Below are 14850 nucleotides of genomic sequence, written 5' to 3' on the forward strand. Positions count from 1 at the left end.
CTTCAGTAGTTCATCTTTATCATTTTTGTACTCTCCACTGCTAGTAAAGAGAAGATTTTATCAAAGGTATGAAAATTCTGATTTATTTAACCTTTTTTTTTCACTTTAATTCTTTGAAAAATAGCATTCTTTAACATTCGCTTTTTTGTTGATTTGTGAGTTTCTTTCATATTTGTGTGTTTCTCTTTATTTCCATGGATATGTATCAAGAGACTAAAAAAGAAAAAAAAAAAAAAAAAGGAGTAAAACACTTTCTCACACCCTGTCCCTTCTTATCTGGCCGCTGACTTCCAAAAAGCCAGGATTTCATCATGGAAACCCAGAACTTGATTTTGAAAATACAACCTGCTGCCAACTGAAGTTTCATCTGGGAGAAAAGCATCTCATTTTCTTTGGCAGAGGTCTAAGAAAATATTTCAAAATAGTATTTGCTGATCTCACAGCATATTTAGTGTACTGTCTTCATATTTAAGGCTTTTAACAGAGTACAAACTCTTATCTCTCATCAACTGATTCTCTTTATCTATATGTTTGTTGATTTTTCAAGGTGCCTTTTTTTTTTTTTTTTTAACCTAGAATTCTTCTTCCATTCTGGATGAGTTAATTGCAGTAACTAAGAAACAAGACTCCCCAGTTAGTACACAGTCCTCAGAAACCTGGATTGACTAACAAAAAGAGTCAAGGTAACACTTAATTTTTCAAAGTTATTAAGTATAATCACATGAAACTTGAAGGTGAAGAAATGCGTTCTGAGCCCTCTTAGACTTTTCAGCAATAACTTTTCTCCATCACCAGTAGTGTATCAGATATAGAGGTGCACTAGAAAAATCAGAATTGGTGCTTTTTAACAGGGTATATGCATTTTACAAAGTATTGATATCTCCACTTTACAGATGAAAGCAAGCAGTAACAGTAATAGCAGGCAAGCAAATGACAACACAGAAATTAGTTGCTTCTATAGTTAAAAATAAAACACTATCCCAGCTAGAAATTTATCTTCTAACGTATTAGGAGCTCTGAGTTATACATTTTGGAATATATACAGGAAGATCTCAACTTCAGAAAAACTAACTCAGGTTTATCATTATGTTTACTTGTTCTTGTACTTAAATTAGGAAACATCAAATATAATATCTCGTAGTTAATTTGCCTGGTCTCATGAAAATCAAGAGAACCTTTTAATTACAAGACTAGGACTGCTCTAGCAAAAACTTTGCTTAGCAGGAACACAACTGGCCGGTTCTGTGTCATCTTTAAGGGTTAAATATGTGTCAGTAAGCTGTACTAAGAACAGAATCTCTTGTATTCATATTTCATCATATCAGTGCTTCAGATTTGAACAAAGAACTTCAGGAATCACGACCTATTTCAGATATTCATCAACAAGTAAGGCTTCCACTTTTAGTCCTTAAGTTTTCTCTTCTTTACAAAAATTTCAAACAAGACAGAATCAGTAGACTTCATTAAATTTTAGAAGTTGATAAACTGTAGTGAACCGCTCTTACAGATTCACGATCTTGGTTTAAAAGTTTAGTATAACCCAATTAGAAGGTTATATCCATTAAGATTAAAGATTTGTTAAAATATCGTGGCATGAATAAACTGAGGAATGACAGCTCTTTTCTTTCAACAACTGTTAAATTTAAGTGACAGAAACTTTTAGATTACCACTTTACCCAGTCAAATGTAACATACCAGATTACCAAAAAAAACCTGGCCTTTTTCTGCCAAGAAATACAAACAAATAATCAAAGGAAAGTAACAGTTTTTAAAGTATTTCCAAGATGCTTGCACATGTTCCTTAATTTTTATTTATTTGTTGAATTTTAAAATATTGCCTAAGATGAAGTAATGCAAAAAAAAAAAAAATTCATACAAAGATGGACTACAAAATGCAAGGATTGTAAAGTACATTATAAATTGGGTATTATAAAGAAGTAAAGAAGCAAACAAAAAGCAGAACATGGGAGCAGATGGCCAGCGTGAAATTCTGGAGAGGACTTCTGGTTTTTGCTTTTTTACAAACCAATCTGTCTGAGAACATGTCTAATTCACAGGCTGCCAGAAAGTGGTGGATTGTGCTCCAACTTTGGCTGTAGAAGAAGGAATATTTTTTCAAAAAGGTTTATTTTGTAACCACTGCAATGGAAGGAAAGTCTGTGCATGATAGGAAAGATTAATTTAAAACCATCATGTGATCTTTCTATTTGAATTAGACAATCCTTTCTCTATAATTAAGATTAACTTGCAATTATATGTCATACCAAATTAATACCAATTAAAATGCAATCACCAAAAAGAGACCAACACAGGTGGAACATACATATTACTAACAAAAAAACCCCAAATATTGACTAATATTCATTACCACACAAAAAAAGAAGTCATTGCCACGTTAATGTGACGAAATCCATCCCTGATCACTGTCATCAGTACATTTCTTCACATTAGAAAATTGAATAATATATTTACATAAATCATAATATTATCGTATCAGTTCTGTCATATGCCACAAACAAAATTATAAACAATGTATGTTGACAGTTCCCTCACCTCTAGGAAATGGGGAAAATAAAAAAAATAAAATTAAAAAATAAAATAAAAAAAAAGCAAAATTTAGCAGAAACTCCCACAGCTAAAACTACAAAGGGACCTTTGTGTCCTATTGGTTTGTAAAACTCTTCAGAATTTAGACTCTTCATGCAACTCATAAAGTCAGGCTTCTAAAAACCCCACAGATACAGAAGGATAAGCAAGTTAGCTAGGACATAAAACTTTTGAGTAGCAGGTACCTGGAAAATTTGTTTATAGTTAATAACACAAATTAAGGTGCCAGTTGAGCAGTATTTGGCAGAGCTCATAAATGCCTACAGAGTGGATGCAAACATCTTAGTCACACTGGCAATACATTTGGATTAATTAATGAGAGCAGGTATCATTGGAGTGAGAAATTTGGACATTTAAAGAAGCACCTACAGTCTTGGGGATACTTTATTTAAAAATAATGTGTTTTCAGCTATTTTTTGATCTTATTAAAGGGTATGTTACAAAATGGAATGACATGGCCACATAATACAATACATAGTCATGTGTTGAGCTGTATTTTGAAGCAAGGATACTAAAATGCATAGTTGTATTAGAGCAATATGGCATCGAAAAAGACTGAACTTTACATCTCCACAAAGATAATTAGGCTAAGCAGAAAGCAAGAATGATAATCCTGTATTGTTTCAGTCACAAAACAACACACATTATGATTGTCTCTCTCCTCTTCTGAGCATTGTAAAAATCCTCTTAAATAGCCTTAAAAAATATTGCCTTACAATGCAGTTTTTTAAAAATCAAAGAAAGGTCTGAATATATCTACCCTTCTTCACCCCTTTAACCTGACAAACCTTCTCAGAGGTTTATATAATATTTTATAATGTGCCATTATCCAGGCAACCATTAATTAGACAAAGAAACCTTAGGCTTAAATCCATATAATTAACCATATAATCATTTTAAAGGCTTGGAAACTGAAGTATAAGTACTAGCAACCATAATTACAATACAATTTGTCAAATCTCAAGTCTTTGTGTTGAAACTTCTAAGACGGAATGGATTTGCTTTCATCATATAACTCTGCATAGATGGAAAACTGAGAAAAGATAAACACAGTTCACAAGTACATATGGGGTTCAAGAGACAGGGTAATGATTATCATCTAATAGTGGATGTTACAAAATGATTTCAGACATTAGGAAAAAAAAATGAAATGCACCATTATTTTTTTCCTTCAAAAGTAATCTGAAGTCATAAATGCTTTTAACCTTGGACTGAGTGTTTAGAACTGAAAATGGAATCTTTTTTGTACATAGGTCTAGGTAACTTTTACACCTGTTAGGTGTGAAGAAACCTACAGTCAAACAGAAGGAATGAAGAACTGAAAGAAGAGAACAGCCAAAAGTCTCGCTCTTTAAATGTGAATTGACATCTGGGGATTGTCATAATAAAATTGAGGCAGTTTTTGAAGGACAACACTATGAAAATAACAAATCAGACAGGAGACTACTTTATAGCAGAAAACAGAGCAAAACAGTGGGGAGGTTATTTATGAATCACTTATCCAAAATTTGTCAATATCAAGGCTGATGGATTACCTCATATATATCAAGCCTGTGTTACCACGATAATAAACCTCCATTTTACTAAAAATATTATTGCATAAAAATTAGAGACCACCTTTATCATTTGAGTCATCCTAATGCACGCAGTTAGTGCTCTCTCGATGAATCTGTATTAAACTAAACCCTTTTAAAAAAACTTCAAGATACATCTCATAATTCAAGCATGGCTTCCTTTTTTTCTTTGGAGCATTGGATTTAGCCATTTTAAAACAAGTTTGAATAAGCCTCACTTCCCAAGAGATGCAGGTCATTATGCAAAAGAGACATGGTTTTACATAGCCCTAAAAAACCCTACATCATCTACTAGCAACTAATTTCTGTTTGTAATCAATGTGCTTTGTATTGGGAAAGTCTATCACCTATGTCTGTCTGTGTAAGTGCATGGTCTAGAAATATACATATGCAGCTGCAAGTTTAAAAACTCATATACATTCAAATGAAAAACAGAATATAAAACAAGACAAAACTGCCTTTGCTTTCCTGCCTCGCACACAGAGGTCTTTTTTTTTTTCAGCTTCTTTGTAAAGTCTTGGACTTGACAGGAAAGAAAAACTGAAATGCAAGTTTTGGTCTTATTATCAGCTTGTATAAATGAGCACTATTATGTAAACTTTAATGGAGAGACTCTGTCACAAGCCAGTTGAAGATGTGTCCTGCTTCTGGTAATTTCAAGCATTTGTCAGGCTGTCAAAAATGGTGGTGATTACAGCACTGATGCCTTGTCTTCTTGTATCACATCACTGAGAACTGCAAAAGGGAAAAGCACGTGTTACTCAGCTTCCTCCAGCACCATCAGTTCTCTTTGCCTACCTGCATCCGATCTCAGAGCTTGAAAGTCAGAAGAAAACAATGATGCTGTCAGAGCTCTATGTTTAGAAACATGAGTCAAAAAGTGCTCTCCTCTCTCATAAATCCAGAGCTGATTATAACAACATTTGCAGCAGAGAATCAATGTAACCATGTTATATAAGTGCCAAATTTGCTCAAAAAAGGAACTGAAGTTAGAAATCGAATATGGTTTAATATTTTCAATGCCTGAATATGAACCTTCACACACACACATCTGCCACACATTTGTGAGTAACTTTTTCTCACTGTAGTGAGGAAAAAATGGGTTCAGAGCGTGATTCCTCAGAGTATATCCAAAGCTCTGTTTTTAGTGTTCCTGTTCCCTGTGCAGAAGGGAGAGCAGACACTGTTGAAATTCAGAAATCTATAAATGAATGTGGCAGAGGCAGGAAGGACTATAGAGATGCAGTTCCTGCTCCCAGGATTATGTGGTGTTCCCATTAAAAAAGCATTTTAATAAGAATAATAAACCATATAAATACATATATGAAATAGATCCCTGAATTTAATTTTAGAAGTCTTGGGTCCATTTGAAGCTTCTTTTACACTTTTGGGCATCTTCAGAATAAACTATGTCAATCTATGTATCAACATGCAATGTTATTATTGATGTCTACAAATGAGAACTGATTTGATATGGTTCTTCTGCTTTTGAGATTGTCTATCTCTCCTCATCAAATATGCATAAAACTTTACTTTTTTAAAGCATTTGAGTATCCAGAAAACCTGTGTTTGAACTATATTTCAAGGGAAACAACATAGCCTAAAATAAAAAGATCAAAGTTAAAAGAAAGGAGAGAGAAGTATCATATTTCTAACTCAGAGAAAAAGTATTATAGCTTGAATGACCTCTTAGTAGATTTCGGTTTCTTTCTTAAGCTTCAAAATATTGTGCTGCACAGTTTGATACCCTGAATTTCCTTCTTTTTATTTTTTGGATACTGCATCAAAAACATCAAAAGAGACTATTGTGTTCAGAGACTGAGAGTATGGGGAGCACAAAAGCAGATTGCCATAAAAATAGAAAACTAATCAGAAATCCCAACTCTTTAGAGACTAGGACTAAAGATCAGACAGTCTATTAAGTGGGTATTGGATTTAGAAAACCTGGTGACCATTGTGTAAAAGAAAATAACCTGAATCTGCACCATATTGGGAAAAATATTCAGAAAATCAAAACTGCTAATTGCTAAGTCTTTCTTAAACCAGTCATACTGCCATCCGGTTAACCCTTACAAAAAGAAAAAAAAAACAAAACAAAAAAAACCAACCAACCAAACAAACAAACAAACAAAAAAGACATAGCTTTTCAATTTTCAATGAGATAGATTGTCTGCCCCATGGGGAGGGAAGTTCAATGTAAATATTATTCGTAGGGACATTATGAAGTAGAACTACAGGCTGGGATCAGAGGGTATTCACAAACTGTCACAAAATATTATTTTCTTCAATGGTTATTTATTCACTTTTAAGAATTATTATGAGGTAACTTCCTTTTAGGGTAACCTCCCCAAATGAAATTTGTAACTCATCAAGTGAGGGACATTAGAAATATCTACACTGCTCCCTCCTACTGGAAAACATATGTTCTCTTTCCCAAAACCTACATGGAAGTGACTAAATGACCCAATTTGCAGGACAGTCCTATTACTCATTAGTCTTCACAGGGAAGTTTGAGCCTGAACAGGACATTAAAATAGTAGAATTGTACACTGCAGTTCCAACTCACTCAGTGTCAAAAACCATTAGTTATAAATACCTGTTATTCCTAGCCCTAGTCCTTGAGAAAACTATGGCAAGCAAAACTTGACAGCAGTATTCATTAGTAATGACACATCTTCAGGTCTGTTGGCAAGTGATTAATACACAACTCAGTGATCCAACAAGACCATGAAATAAAAAAAAAAAAAACAAAAACAAAAAACAACCCTCAAACTTTACACTTATACTTCCTAAGCTTGTAGTATTGCTATAACATTTTTTTAAACCATGGAGGGGGAAACAAGTGGCTAAATGTACCTACCAGAGCCTTGACTAGATGTTGAAAGAAGAATTTACTGCAAAGAATCAATCTGTGTGTATTAATTGGTTGCTTGCCCAGAGGAGACCAATTCTTCATTTTCATGATTGTTGAAGTTTAACAAATGAAAAATGGAAAAAGAAATCAGTAGTGCAAATCACTAAAATTTGTCCTCATGACTGATTTATCTTGTGTCTTTTTCATAAAAAATGTAGAAAGCATTATTTTATGGAATGGCTTACTTTGTAAGCCCCTGTTCTCTGACACTGCAAAAACTTCTTCTTTTTTTTTTTTTTTTTTTACATGTAATAGAAAAAGTATCCTTAATAATCATGTTGCTACTCTACTTGGATTTATTTTGGCAAAATTCTTTTATAACATATTGGAATGCCCTAGTTTATACTGTATTTACCCTGAGAGAATGGGGTGTGTTCACACACAGTTATAGAACTGAACACAGCAACTAAACTGAAACCTGGTGATTAAAAATTTAGGTTGTAAATGGCACTAGCTTTCACTTTGCCTGCCCATGCTAAGAGAATATTCATCTCAGGGCAGAGGCAGTGGATTGCTAGAACGCTGCCTCACTAAATCCAAATAGGGTTATCCCCTCCAACTGTCTGAACTGCAATGAGGTAAAATCAGCTGTTACACATCACCAAGATTCACAGCATTTGTTTGTGTTGCTCAGTGTTCTCAGATCCATTATCTAACATTTTTATTGTAAACTGTGCCTTTAAATGAGTTTCACTGCAGAGCTTTCAATAAACATATAATTGACTTTTGGGATGTTGGCTTGATTTAAGAACAATAAAATTAATTCATTTTAAGCAGCGGAGTACAGCTCAGTTTTGGGAAGAGGAAATCAGTTGTCTGTATTGCTATTATCAAGATGAACACTTTAGCTACAGCATTCCCTTGTGCATTTAGCTTTCTTTTTATTTTTTCAAGGTATAAGTAGTTTCTTGTGCATAACATATAACTCCAAAAGGTGAAATGTTATGCAATTCAGACAGTACACATTGCCCTTAAATTATAACATCATGGGGCAATGAAAGAGAAAGCAATTTATATGATGTTAGTCTATTTCCTAATTTTTCAGTTTTGTGATTGAAACTGTGAACAGTGTGTGAAAGAGTAGACTAGAAATGCACAGAAGGCAATAAGGATAAATACATTCATTAAACTTTCTGAACACTTCAGCAATTCTTGAATTTGTCACAATGTTGGATTAAAGAGTAATGATAAATATAATACAAAAAACCCTAGTCTGATATCTGTGAGAATTCTGACCTTCATTACCTTACCGTAGGTTTTGTTGCTTGTGCTTGATTTTTGAGCATTGTTGTGTATATAGTGTTAATGGTCTAACAAATAATGTTAGATTGAATTCATGCTATATACATACAGTGGAGGAAGCACAGAAAGAGAAACTATTAGATAATTTAGGATACTTGGAGTTTTTCTGTTCCTCTTTGAAAGGTTTCTAGGTATGTAGGATCATCACAAACTTCTAGTCTGAATCTCTCTGGCTCTAATGTTTCCTTTGTTCTTTTTGCATCCAGACTACGTTTTGACTTGCCTAAATTCTCAATGTTTATGTAGGTTAAAGTAATACACCTTATATAGAAATACAAGAATTGCTAGTCTAACTGAAAGAGTCTAATAAAAAAAAAAAATCTTTTTTGTCAAGATTTAACTATTACAGAAAGAAAGAGGAAGAAAATATTACTATTAAATAAAAATTCCAGTTAAAATTATTATAGATGCTTTCTGGGTCTTTCTGCTGTTCCACTGGGTCCCAGGATTGACAGCCTCTGTTTGTGGGAAGGCTGTACTGAGTCACCAGCACCCTAAGTCCTTTATGGAAGGAGTATGGTGTTGATGGTGAAGATTTCTTCTTCTTCACTCTGAAACATGCTTGGGATTACTTTTCTACACTTTTTACCGCACCCTACACTTCCCTCTTTCTTCTTTTATCCCTAATTCCATAATCCACATCTAAATTGGGTATATATGATATTTTGGACATAATAGTTACTTGTCCATTTTTATTCCCTGAATTGTTTTACCTAACTCCCAAGGATGCATTTATTTAATAATGGATACTTAACTACTGGTAAATTGTTTATAGCTTTAAGGAGTCTGGTAACATTTTGTGCCCATGCTTTCAAGGCCTTTTCTGTAATTCCCTGTACTCCTCTACAAAGCATTTTTATTCTAGGATCATAAATAGTGCATTCTACACAGCATAGCTGCTTGTTACTGCTATCTATTATTTACAAAAAGAGCATATAACAATAGATGTTATACCATGCAATTGAACAAAGTTAAGCAAAATCTAAAGCAAATGAGAGAACAGTCACCTTGTTAGACAGCTGTTACAGCTAAACAAGCTTAAAGAAACTTTCATGTAGTCCAAGTCTAGGTAAAGCCTGACAAGCCCTGAGGTCTATGTTGTTTTTTGCTTAGCACAAAGCCTGTGGGCTGTTCCTGTAAAGGTTACACTACACTTGCTGAACTACAAGCCTACAGTCTCTTTTTCTGTTAGATGTTAGTGTTTGTCACAGATATAATAGGAGGAAACTTCTGTACTCTAAGCATCACTTAGGTCCTTGTCTAAATCTCACAATTAAGATTTCAAACATGACATAAGAAAGAAGCATGATAAGGAATGCAGAGAGATTCAAGGCTGAAATAACAAAATCACATAGCATAGATTTATATACAGCTTGCTCATTCTTATATCTTTTTATACTGGTTCGAGTTTGTGCCATAAATCAAACACAGGTAAGCTGCACAGAAATTCCGCAAAGTTCCCCATGTCACTATTGGGTCTGATATGGAAGTTATTACATAAAAGCGCTATAACCATGAGAGATGACAGTAATGGTCCCTTTTCATATTCAAATCAATTAATAACAGAAACTTTGATATAAGGATATTTTCACTTTACATCTTAGTCATCAACTAAACATAAGTATACGTGACAGATCAGAAGCATTTGCTCATAGCTTTCGAATGCAAAGTATAAGTCTTTCACTATACAACCCAAGAAGTGAAAATTCCCTTCAGAGAACTCCCCGATGCTTTGCAAAGAGGAGCATGGCATATAGGTGGCTAAGATTTAGCAAATTACACAAATTACTAGTTCTTCTGTCCAAATAAAAGAATTTGCTTCAGGGAGGTCCATCAAGGTATTTGCCTAAGCATTGGTATTTAGGTTTTTATTTTTCTCCTCTTTTTCAAACATTTAGTATATGATATCCACCAACAGCATATTTCCTAAAAAGAACATGATAACTGGATGCTGTATATATGTGTGCATTCAGTAAATGGATAGCCTAGTTCAGAAGTCTTCAATGTCAGCAGGAACAGATGGTTTCATAGGCATTTATAATTATTATATGAAATATTTCCTTCCTGCATTTTCATTTCTTTATTTGAACAAATAACATTTTCTAGAAAAGATCTGTCCTTTCACTGTGTGGAATAGCATATACTTCATATGTTCCCATGTAGAATTGTTTCACCTCTGTAATGTGTGCACCAATGACTCCTGTAAAGACACAAATGATCAGTCATGGAACCATAGAAAAACTTGAGTTGGAAGAGACCTTTAAAGCTCATCTAGTCCAACCCTCCTACGATGAGCAGGGACATCATTATAGAATCACAGAATGTCCTGAGCTGGAAGAGACCCACACAGAGCATCGAGTTGAGCTCCTGTTGCTGCAGATGACAACTTCAAAATTCACACCACATGTCAGAGAACATTGCCTAGTCACTTGAACTGACAGTCTTGGGGCCATTACTACCTCCCTGGGGAGCCTGTTCCAGTGCTCCACCACCCTCTGGGTGAAGAACCTTCTTCTAATGTCCAATCTATATCTCCCCTGGTACATCTTGTCATCCCTCAGGTTTTATCATTGGTCATTAGAGAAAAGAGATCTTCAACTAGATCAGGTTTCTCAGAGCCCTGTCCAGCCTGGCCTTGAATGTTTCCAGGGATGGGGCATCTACCACCTCTCTGGGCAACCTGTTCTGATGTTTTACTAGACTCGTCATAAAAAAATTTCTTCCTTATGTCTAGCCCGAATCTCCTCTCTTTTAGTTAAAAACCATTATTCCTTGTCCTATTGTAACAGGCCCTGCTATAAAATCAGTCCCCATCTTTCTAATAGGCTTTTCTCTAACAGGTCCATGTCTTTCCCATGCTGAGGACTCCAGAGCTGGATGCAGGACTCCAGGTGGGGTCTCACCAGAGCAAAGCAGACGGACAGAATCACCTCTCTCAACCTGCTGGCCACACTCCTTTTGATGCAGATACAATCGGCCTTCTGGGTGGCAATCACACGTTGTTGACTCATGTCCAATTTTTCATCCACCAAATATGCTAAAATTCAATTCTCAACAAAGAATTGTAACTAAAACTTCATGTATTGAGGTCCTGAGGGAAAAAAAAAAAAAAAGAACAACATGTAAACCTCCCTTACTAATTTAAGCAAATTTCCATCACCGACCATTTTGTAAATCTACAAATATTGTCTTTGCCATACACACTGTCATTTGCGACAGTATATTATCATTGGAGAATCTTCAGAAGTTCCAGGTTCAGGTACCTGTTGAGAAGCTGTGAACATCTACCTGAATTTGAGCTTTTCGTAGTGTCAGCAGGGTGTACCTACAAATCCTCTCTCATCAAGAAATGCACTCTACAAAATTTAACATTAAAGTTATGTGGGTCTTTTTCTGAGGTGGTATCAATCTACATTCACACTGCAAAGGCAGCAAAAGAGGTGCACTGGGATTGCACGTAAAGACATGTATGGGGTGTTGGTGCCCAAGTGCTGGCAGCAGGACCTGCAGGGTGGCCTCTGAGAGGAGAGGCTGGGGCTGCCCCATGTCAGACACCGTTGGTTCCAGACAGTTCCATCTGGTTCCAACAGACCCACCACAGGGCACAGTGGAGCCCCTCAGCCAAGCTGGTGGTGCATCTGTGATACTGTGTTTTAGAAAGGTTAAAACGCTGGGCAGGCAGAGCACAGTGAGAAGAAAATAAGTGAAACAGCCCTGTGGACACCAAGGTGAGAAAAGCAGAAGGGGCACGGGGTGCTTCAGGCATTGGAGGATGACATCAGAGCAAATAATAGTCCTGAAGGAACTTCTGCCTGTGGAGACCCCACACCAGAGTAGAGGAAATATGTGAGGAGGAAAGAGCAGCAGAGAGAAATTGCAACATCCTGACAGCTAGCCTGCACCCTCCATCCCACCTTGACTGCTAATGCAGGGGTAAAAGAGTGGAATTGAGCCTGGGAAAGGGGGAAGAAAAAATGTTTTAATGTATTTTTCTTTCCCACTACCCAAATTAGTTTCATTTATTTATTTATTTAATTTGACAAAAAATTAAATAAATTTTCTCCAGATTAAGTCTGCTTTGCCCATGACAGTGCTGCAATTGTTAAGTGATCTGCCTGCCTTTATGTCAATACATGAGATTTATTGTTCTTGTCCTCCCTATTTTCTTCTCTGTCCTGTTAAGGGGGAAAGTAAGCAAGCAGTTTGGCGGGATTTTGTGTGTTAACCACAGCTAACCCACAACAAAGGGGAAGAAAATTCGATGTCAGTACATTATGTGCATTTTAGGTTAATACAAGTAATGAAAAAAATAATGCTAAAATGAAATCGATAGTGGTAACTAATGACATAGTTTTGTGGTGGTAGAAAGAGTATACAGAAAGATTGTTCAAAACAGTCTAGCAAGGACTTAAGGTACATAAGTTATATTTTAAGACACATAATGGTTCAATTACTCACCATATCAGAAGCCCAGGTCTGGCATGTTGTTTTCAACCTTGGACAGAAAATGTTGGTGGGGGTGGGGCAACTACAAGGCTTATCTGGGGATTAGGAGTCCTGTTAGAAAAGGCTTCAAATACTGAATATGCTCACTCGTCTTTTGTCAAGGATGAAAGTCGACTGGATTATAGTTTGTAAATGTTTAAAGGGTCACACATGAAGGCTCTGGGAAAAGCCTGTTCCGATTCCAGGGGATTATTAAAGCAAGAAGTCATTGCTCTGAAGCTAGTAAACAATCCTTCAGAATCAGCAGTATATTGGATTGATACGCATATGGATTTCAGGAAAATCTGGAGTGGGTTTCAAGAAAATCTACAGTTATCATAGTTATTGTAAGGAGTTGGTAAGGAACTGTAAACATCATAGATGAAGTTTTAAAATTTACTGTTACCTGATGAACACTAGGGTAAAACCTAAGGAATAGATTATGTTGCTTATGTTTTCCCCAGTGTTCTGAACATCTTGCATCTGCCTCTGAAACTTTTAATAGTAGCTGATAAAATATTGAATAAGACTGATAATGGCCTGAACTGGGCAACAGACACAGGTATGACAACTCCCTTGAGAAATCCAAAGTGGTGAAACAAACTCACAATAGCATCAAGAATCTGAACCTCACTGTAAGATCAAAGGAGGTGGATAAATATGTTTATGAACATGTGTCGTTCACCTCAAAACAGGTTTTTGAACTACTAGAATTAAGAAAGTCTCTTTTGCTTCTATATTTTCAGTAACAAAGTTACACAGTCTGATTAATATTTGTGCATGTAAAAAAAAAATAAATTGAGAATGATAACAACTATCATACATTTGGTTTGGTTTGGTTTGGTTTGGTTTGGTTTGGTTTGGTTTGGTTTGGTTTGGTTTGGTTTGGTTTTTCTCTGGAAAATTTGTCCAGATGCTTGTGAAAAATATTAATATTTGTTTAAAATTTTCTAAGGCTGATGATTAACCTGTCTAATCTGCTGAAGCCCTAGGCAAGTCCACAGCAAATTTTCAGGTCAATCTGGCAGTCTGAAATTACTGGGAGTACATGACAGTTGCTCTAGACCTGCAGAGTCAGCCAAACACTCCTGGAGATACAATTTTACATCTGATGATCAGTAAAATAATGCATGGGTTCTTCCTCCAGGATAGTACAACTGCAAAGAAATGGATATTGAATGTGGTCACTTGAAAAGCACATACTCCAGAAGTGACTTTTACTCTTGAAAGTTCTTCAAATAGCATAATTTCACTGAAACTGACAGTGAAAACAGGTATCACAAAAATGTTAGAAACCCAAGCTCCTTTTTTTTCTCATTAGTGAGTAATAATTATAAAATGTAACAAAAGGACATATTCAATCCTTTCTTGTTTTGTTTGCAAAGCGTTGTTGTTCATAGTGCATTGATGCCATAAAAACTCATATTTCAGCATCCTATAGAAATCAGATTTACAAAGAATATACCATGCCAGACTAACCTGATCACATTCTACATGGGAGGAGCAGTGGGTGATGTTTACCTGGACTTCAGCAAAGATTTCAACATTGCTTCTCGTAGCTTTTTCCTGTACAAAATGGCAAGATTGAGATTGGATGCGTGGGCTGTGAGATGGGTAGTGGATTGGCTGACAGGCTCTGCTTGCTGAAACAGATGTAATGATGTAATGGACAACAACAAGCTGAATATAAGTCAGAAGTGTGCCACTGTAGCAATGTAAGGCAAAATGGATCCCCAGTTGCATCTGCAGGAGGATTACTAGCAGAGATAGAGGTGTAATCATCCCAATCTACTCAGCACTTGTCAGGCAGCACCTGAAGTTACTGTGTCCAGTTTCAGGTCCCATAATTCAAGAAAGATGTGGACAGAATGGAGAGGGTGTGAAGGAGAGCCATAAAGATGAACAAAGGGCTGGAGAACCTGCCCTGTGAGGAAAGGTTCACAGTATTCCAGTACTTGAAGGGTGGCT

Source organism: Patagioenas fasciata, chromosome 2 (assembly GCF_037038585.1).
Source record: "Patagioenas fasciata isolate bPatFas1 chromosome 2, bPatFas1.hap1, whole genome shotgun sequence".
NCBI lineage: Eukaryota > Metazoa > Chordata > Aves > Columbiformes > Columbidae > Patagioenas > Patagioenas fasciata.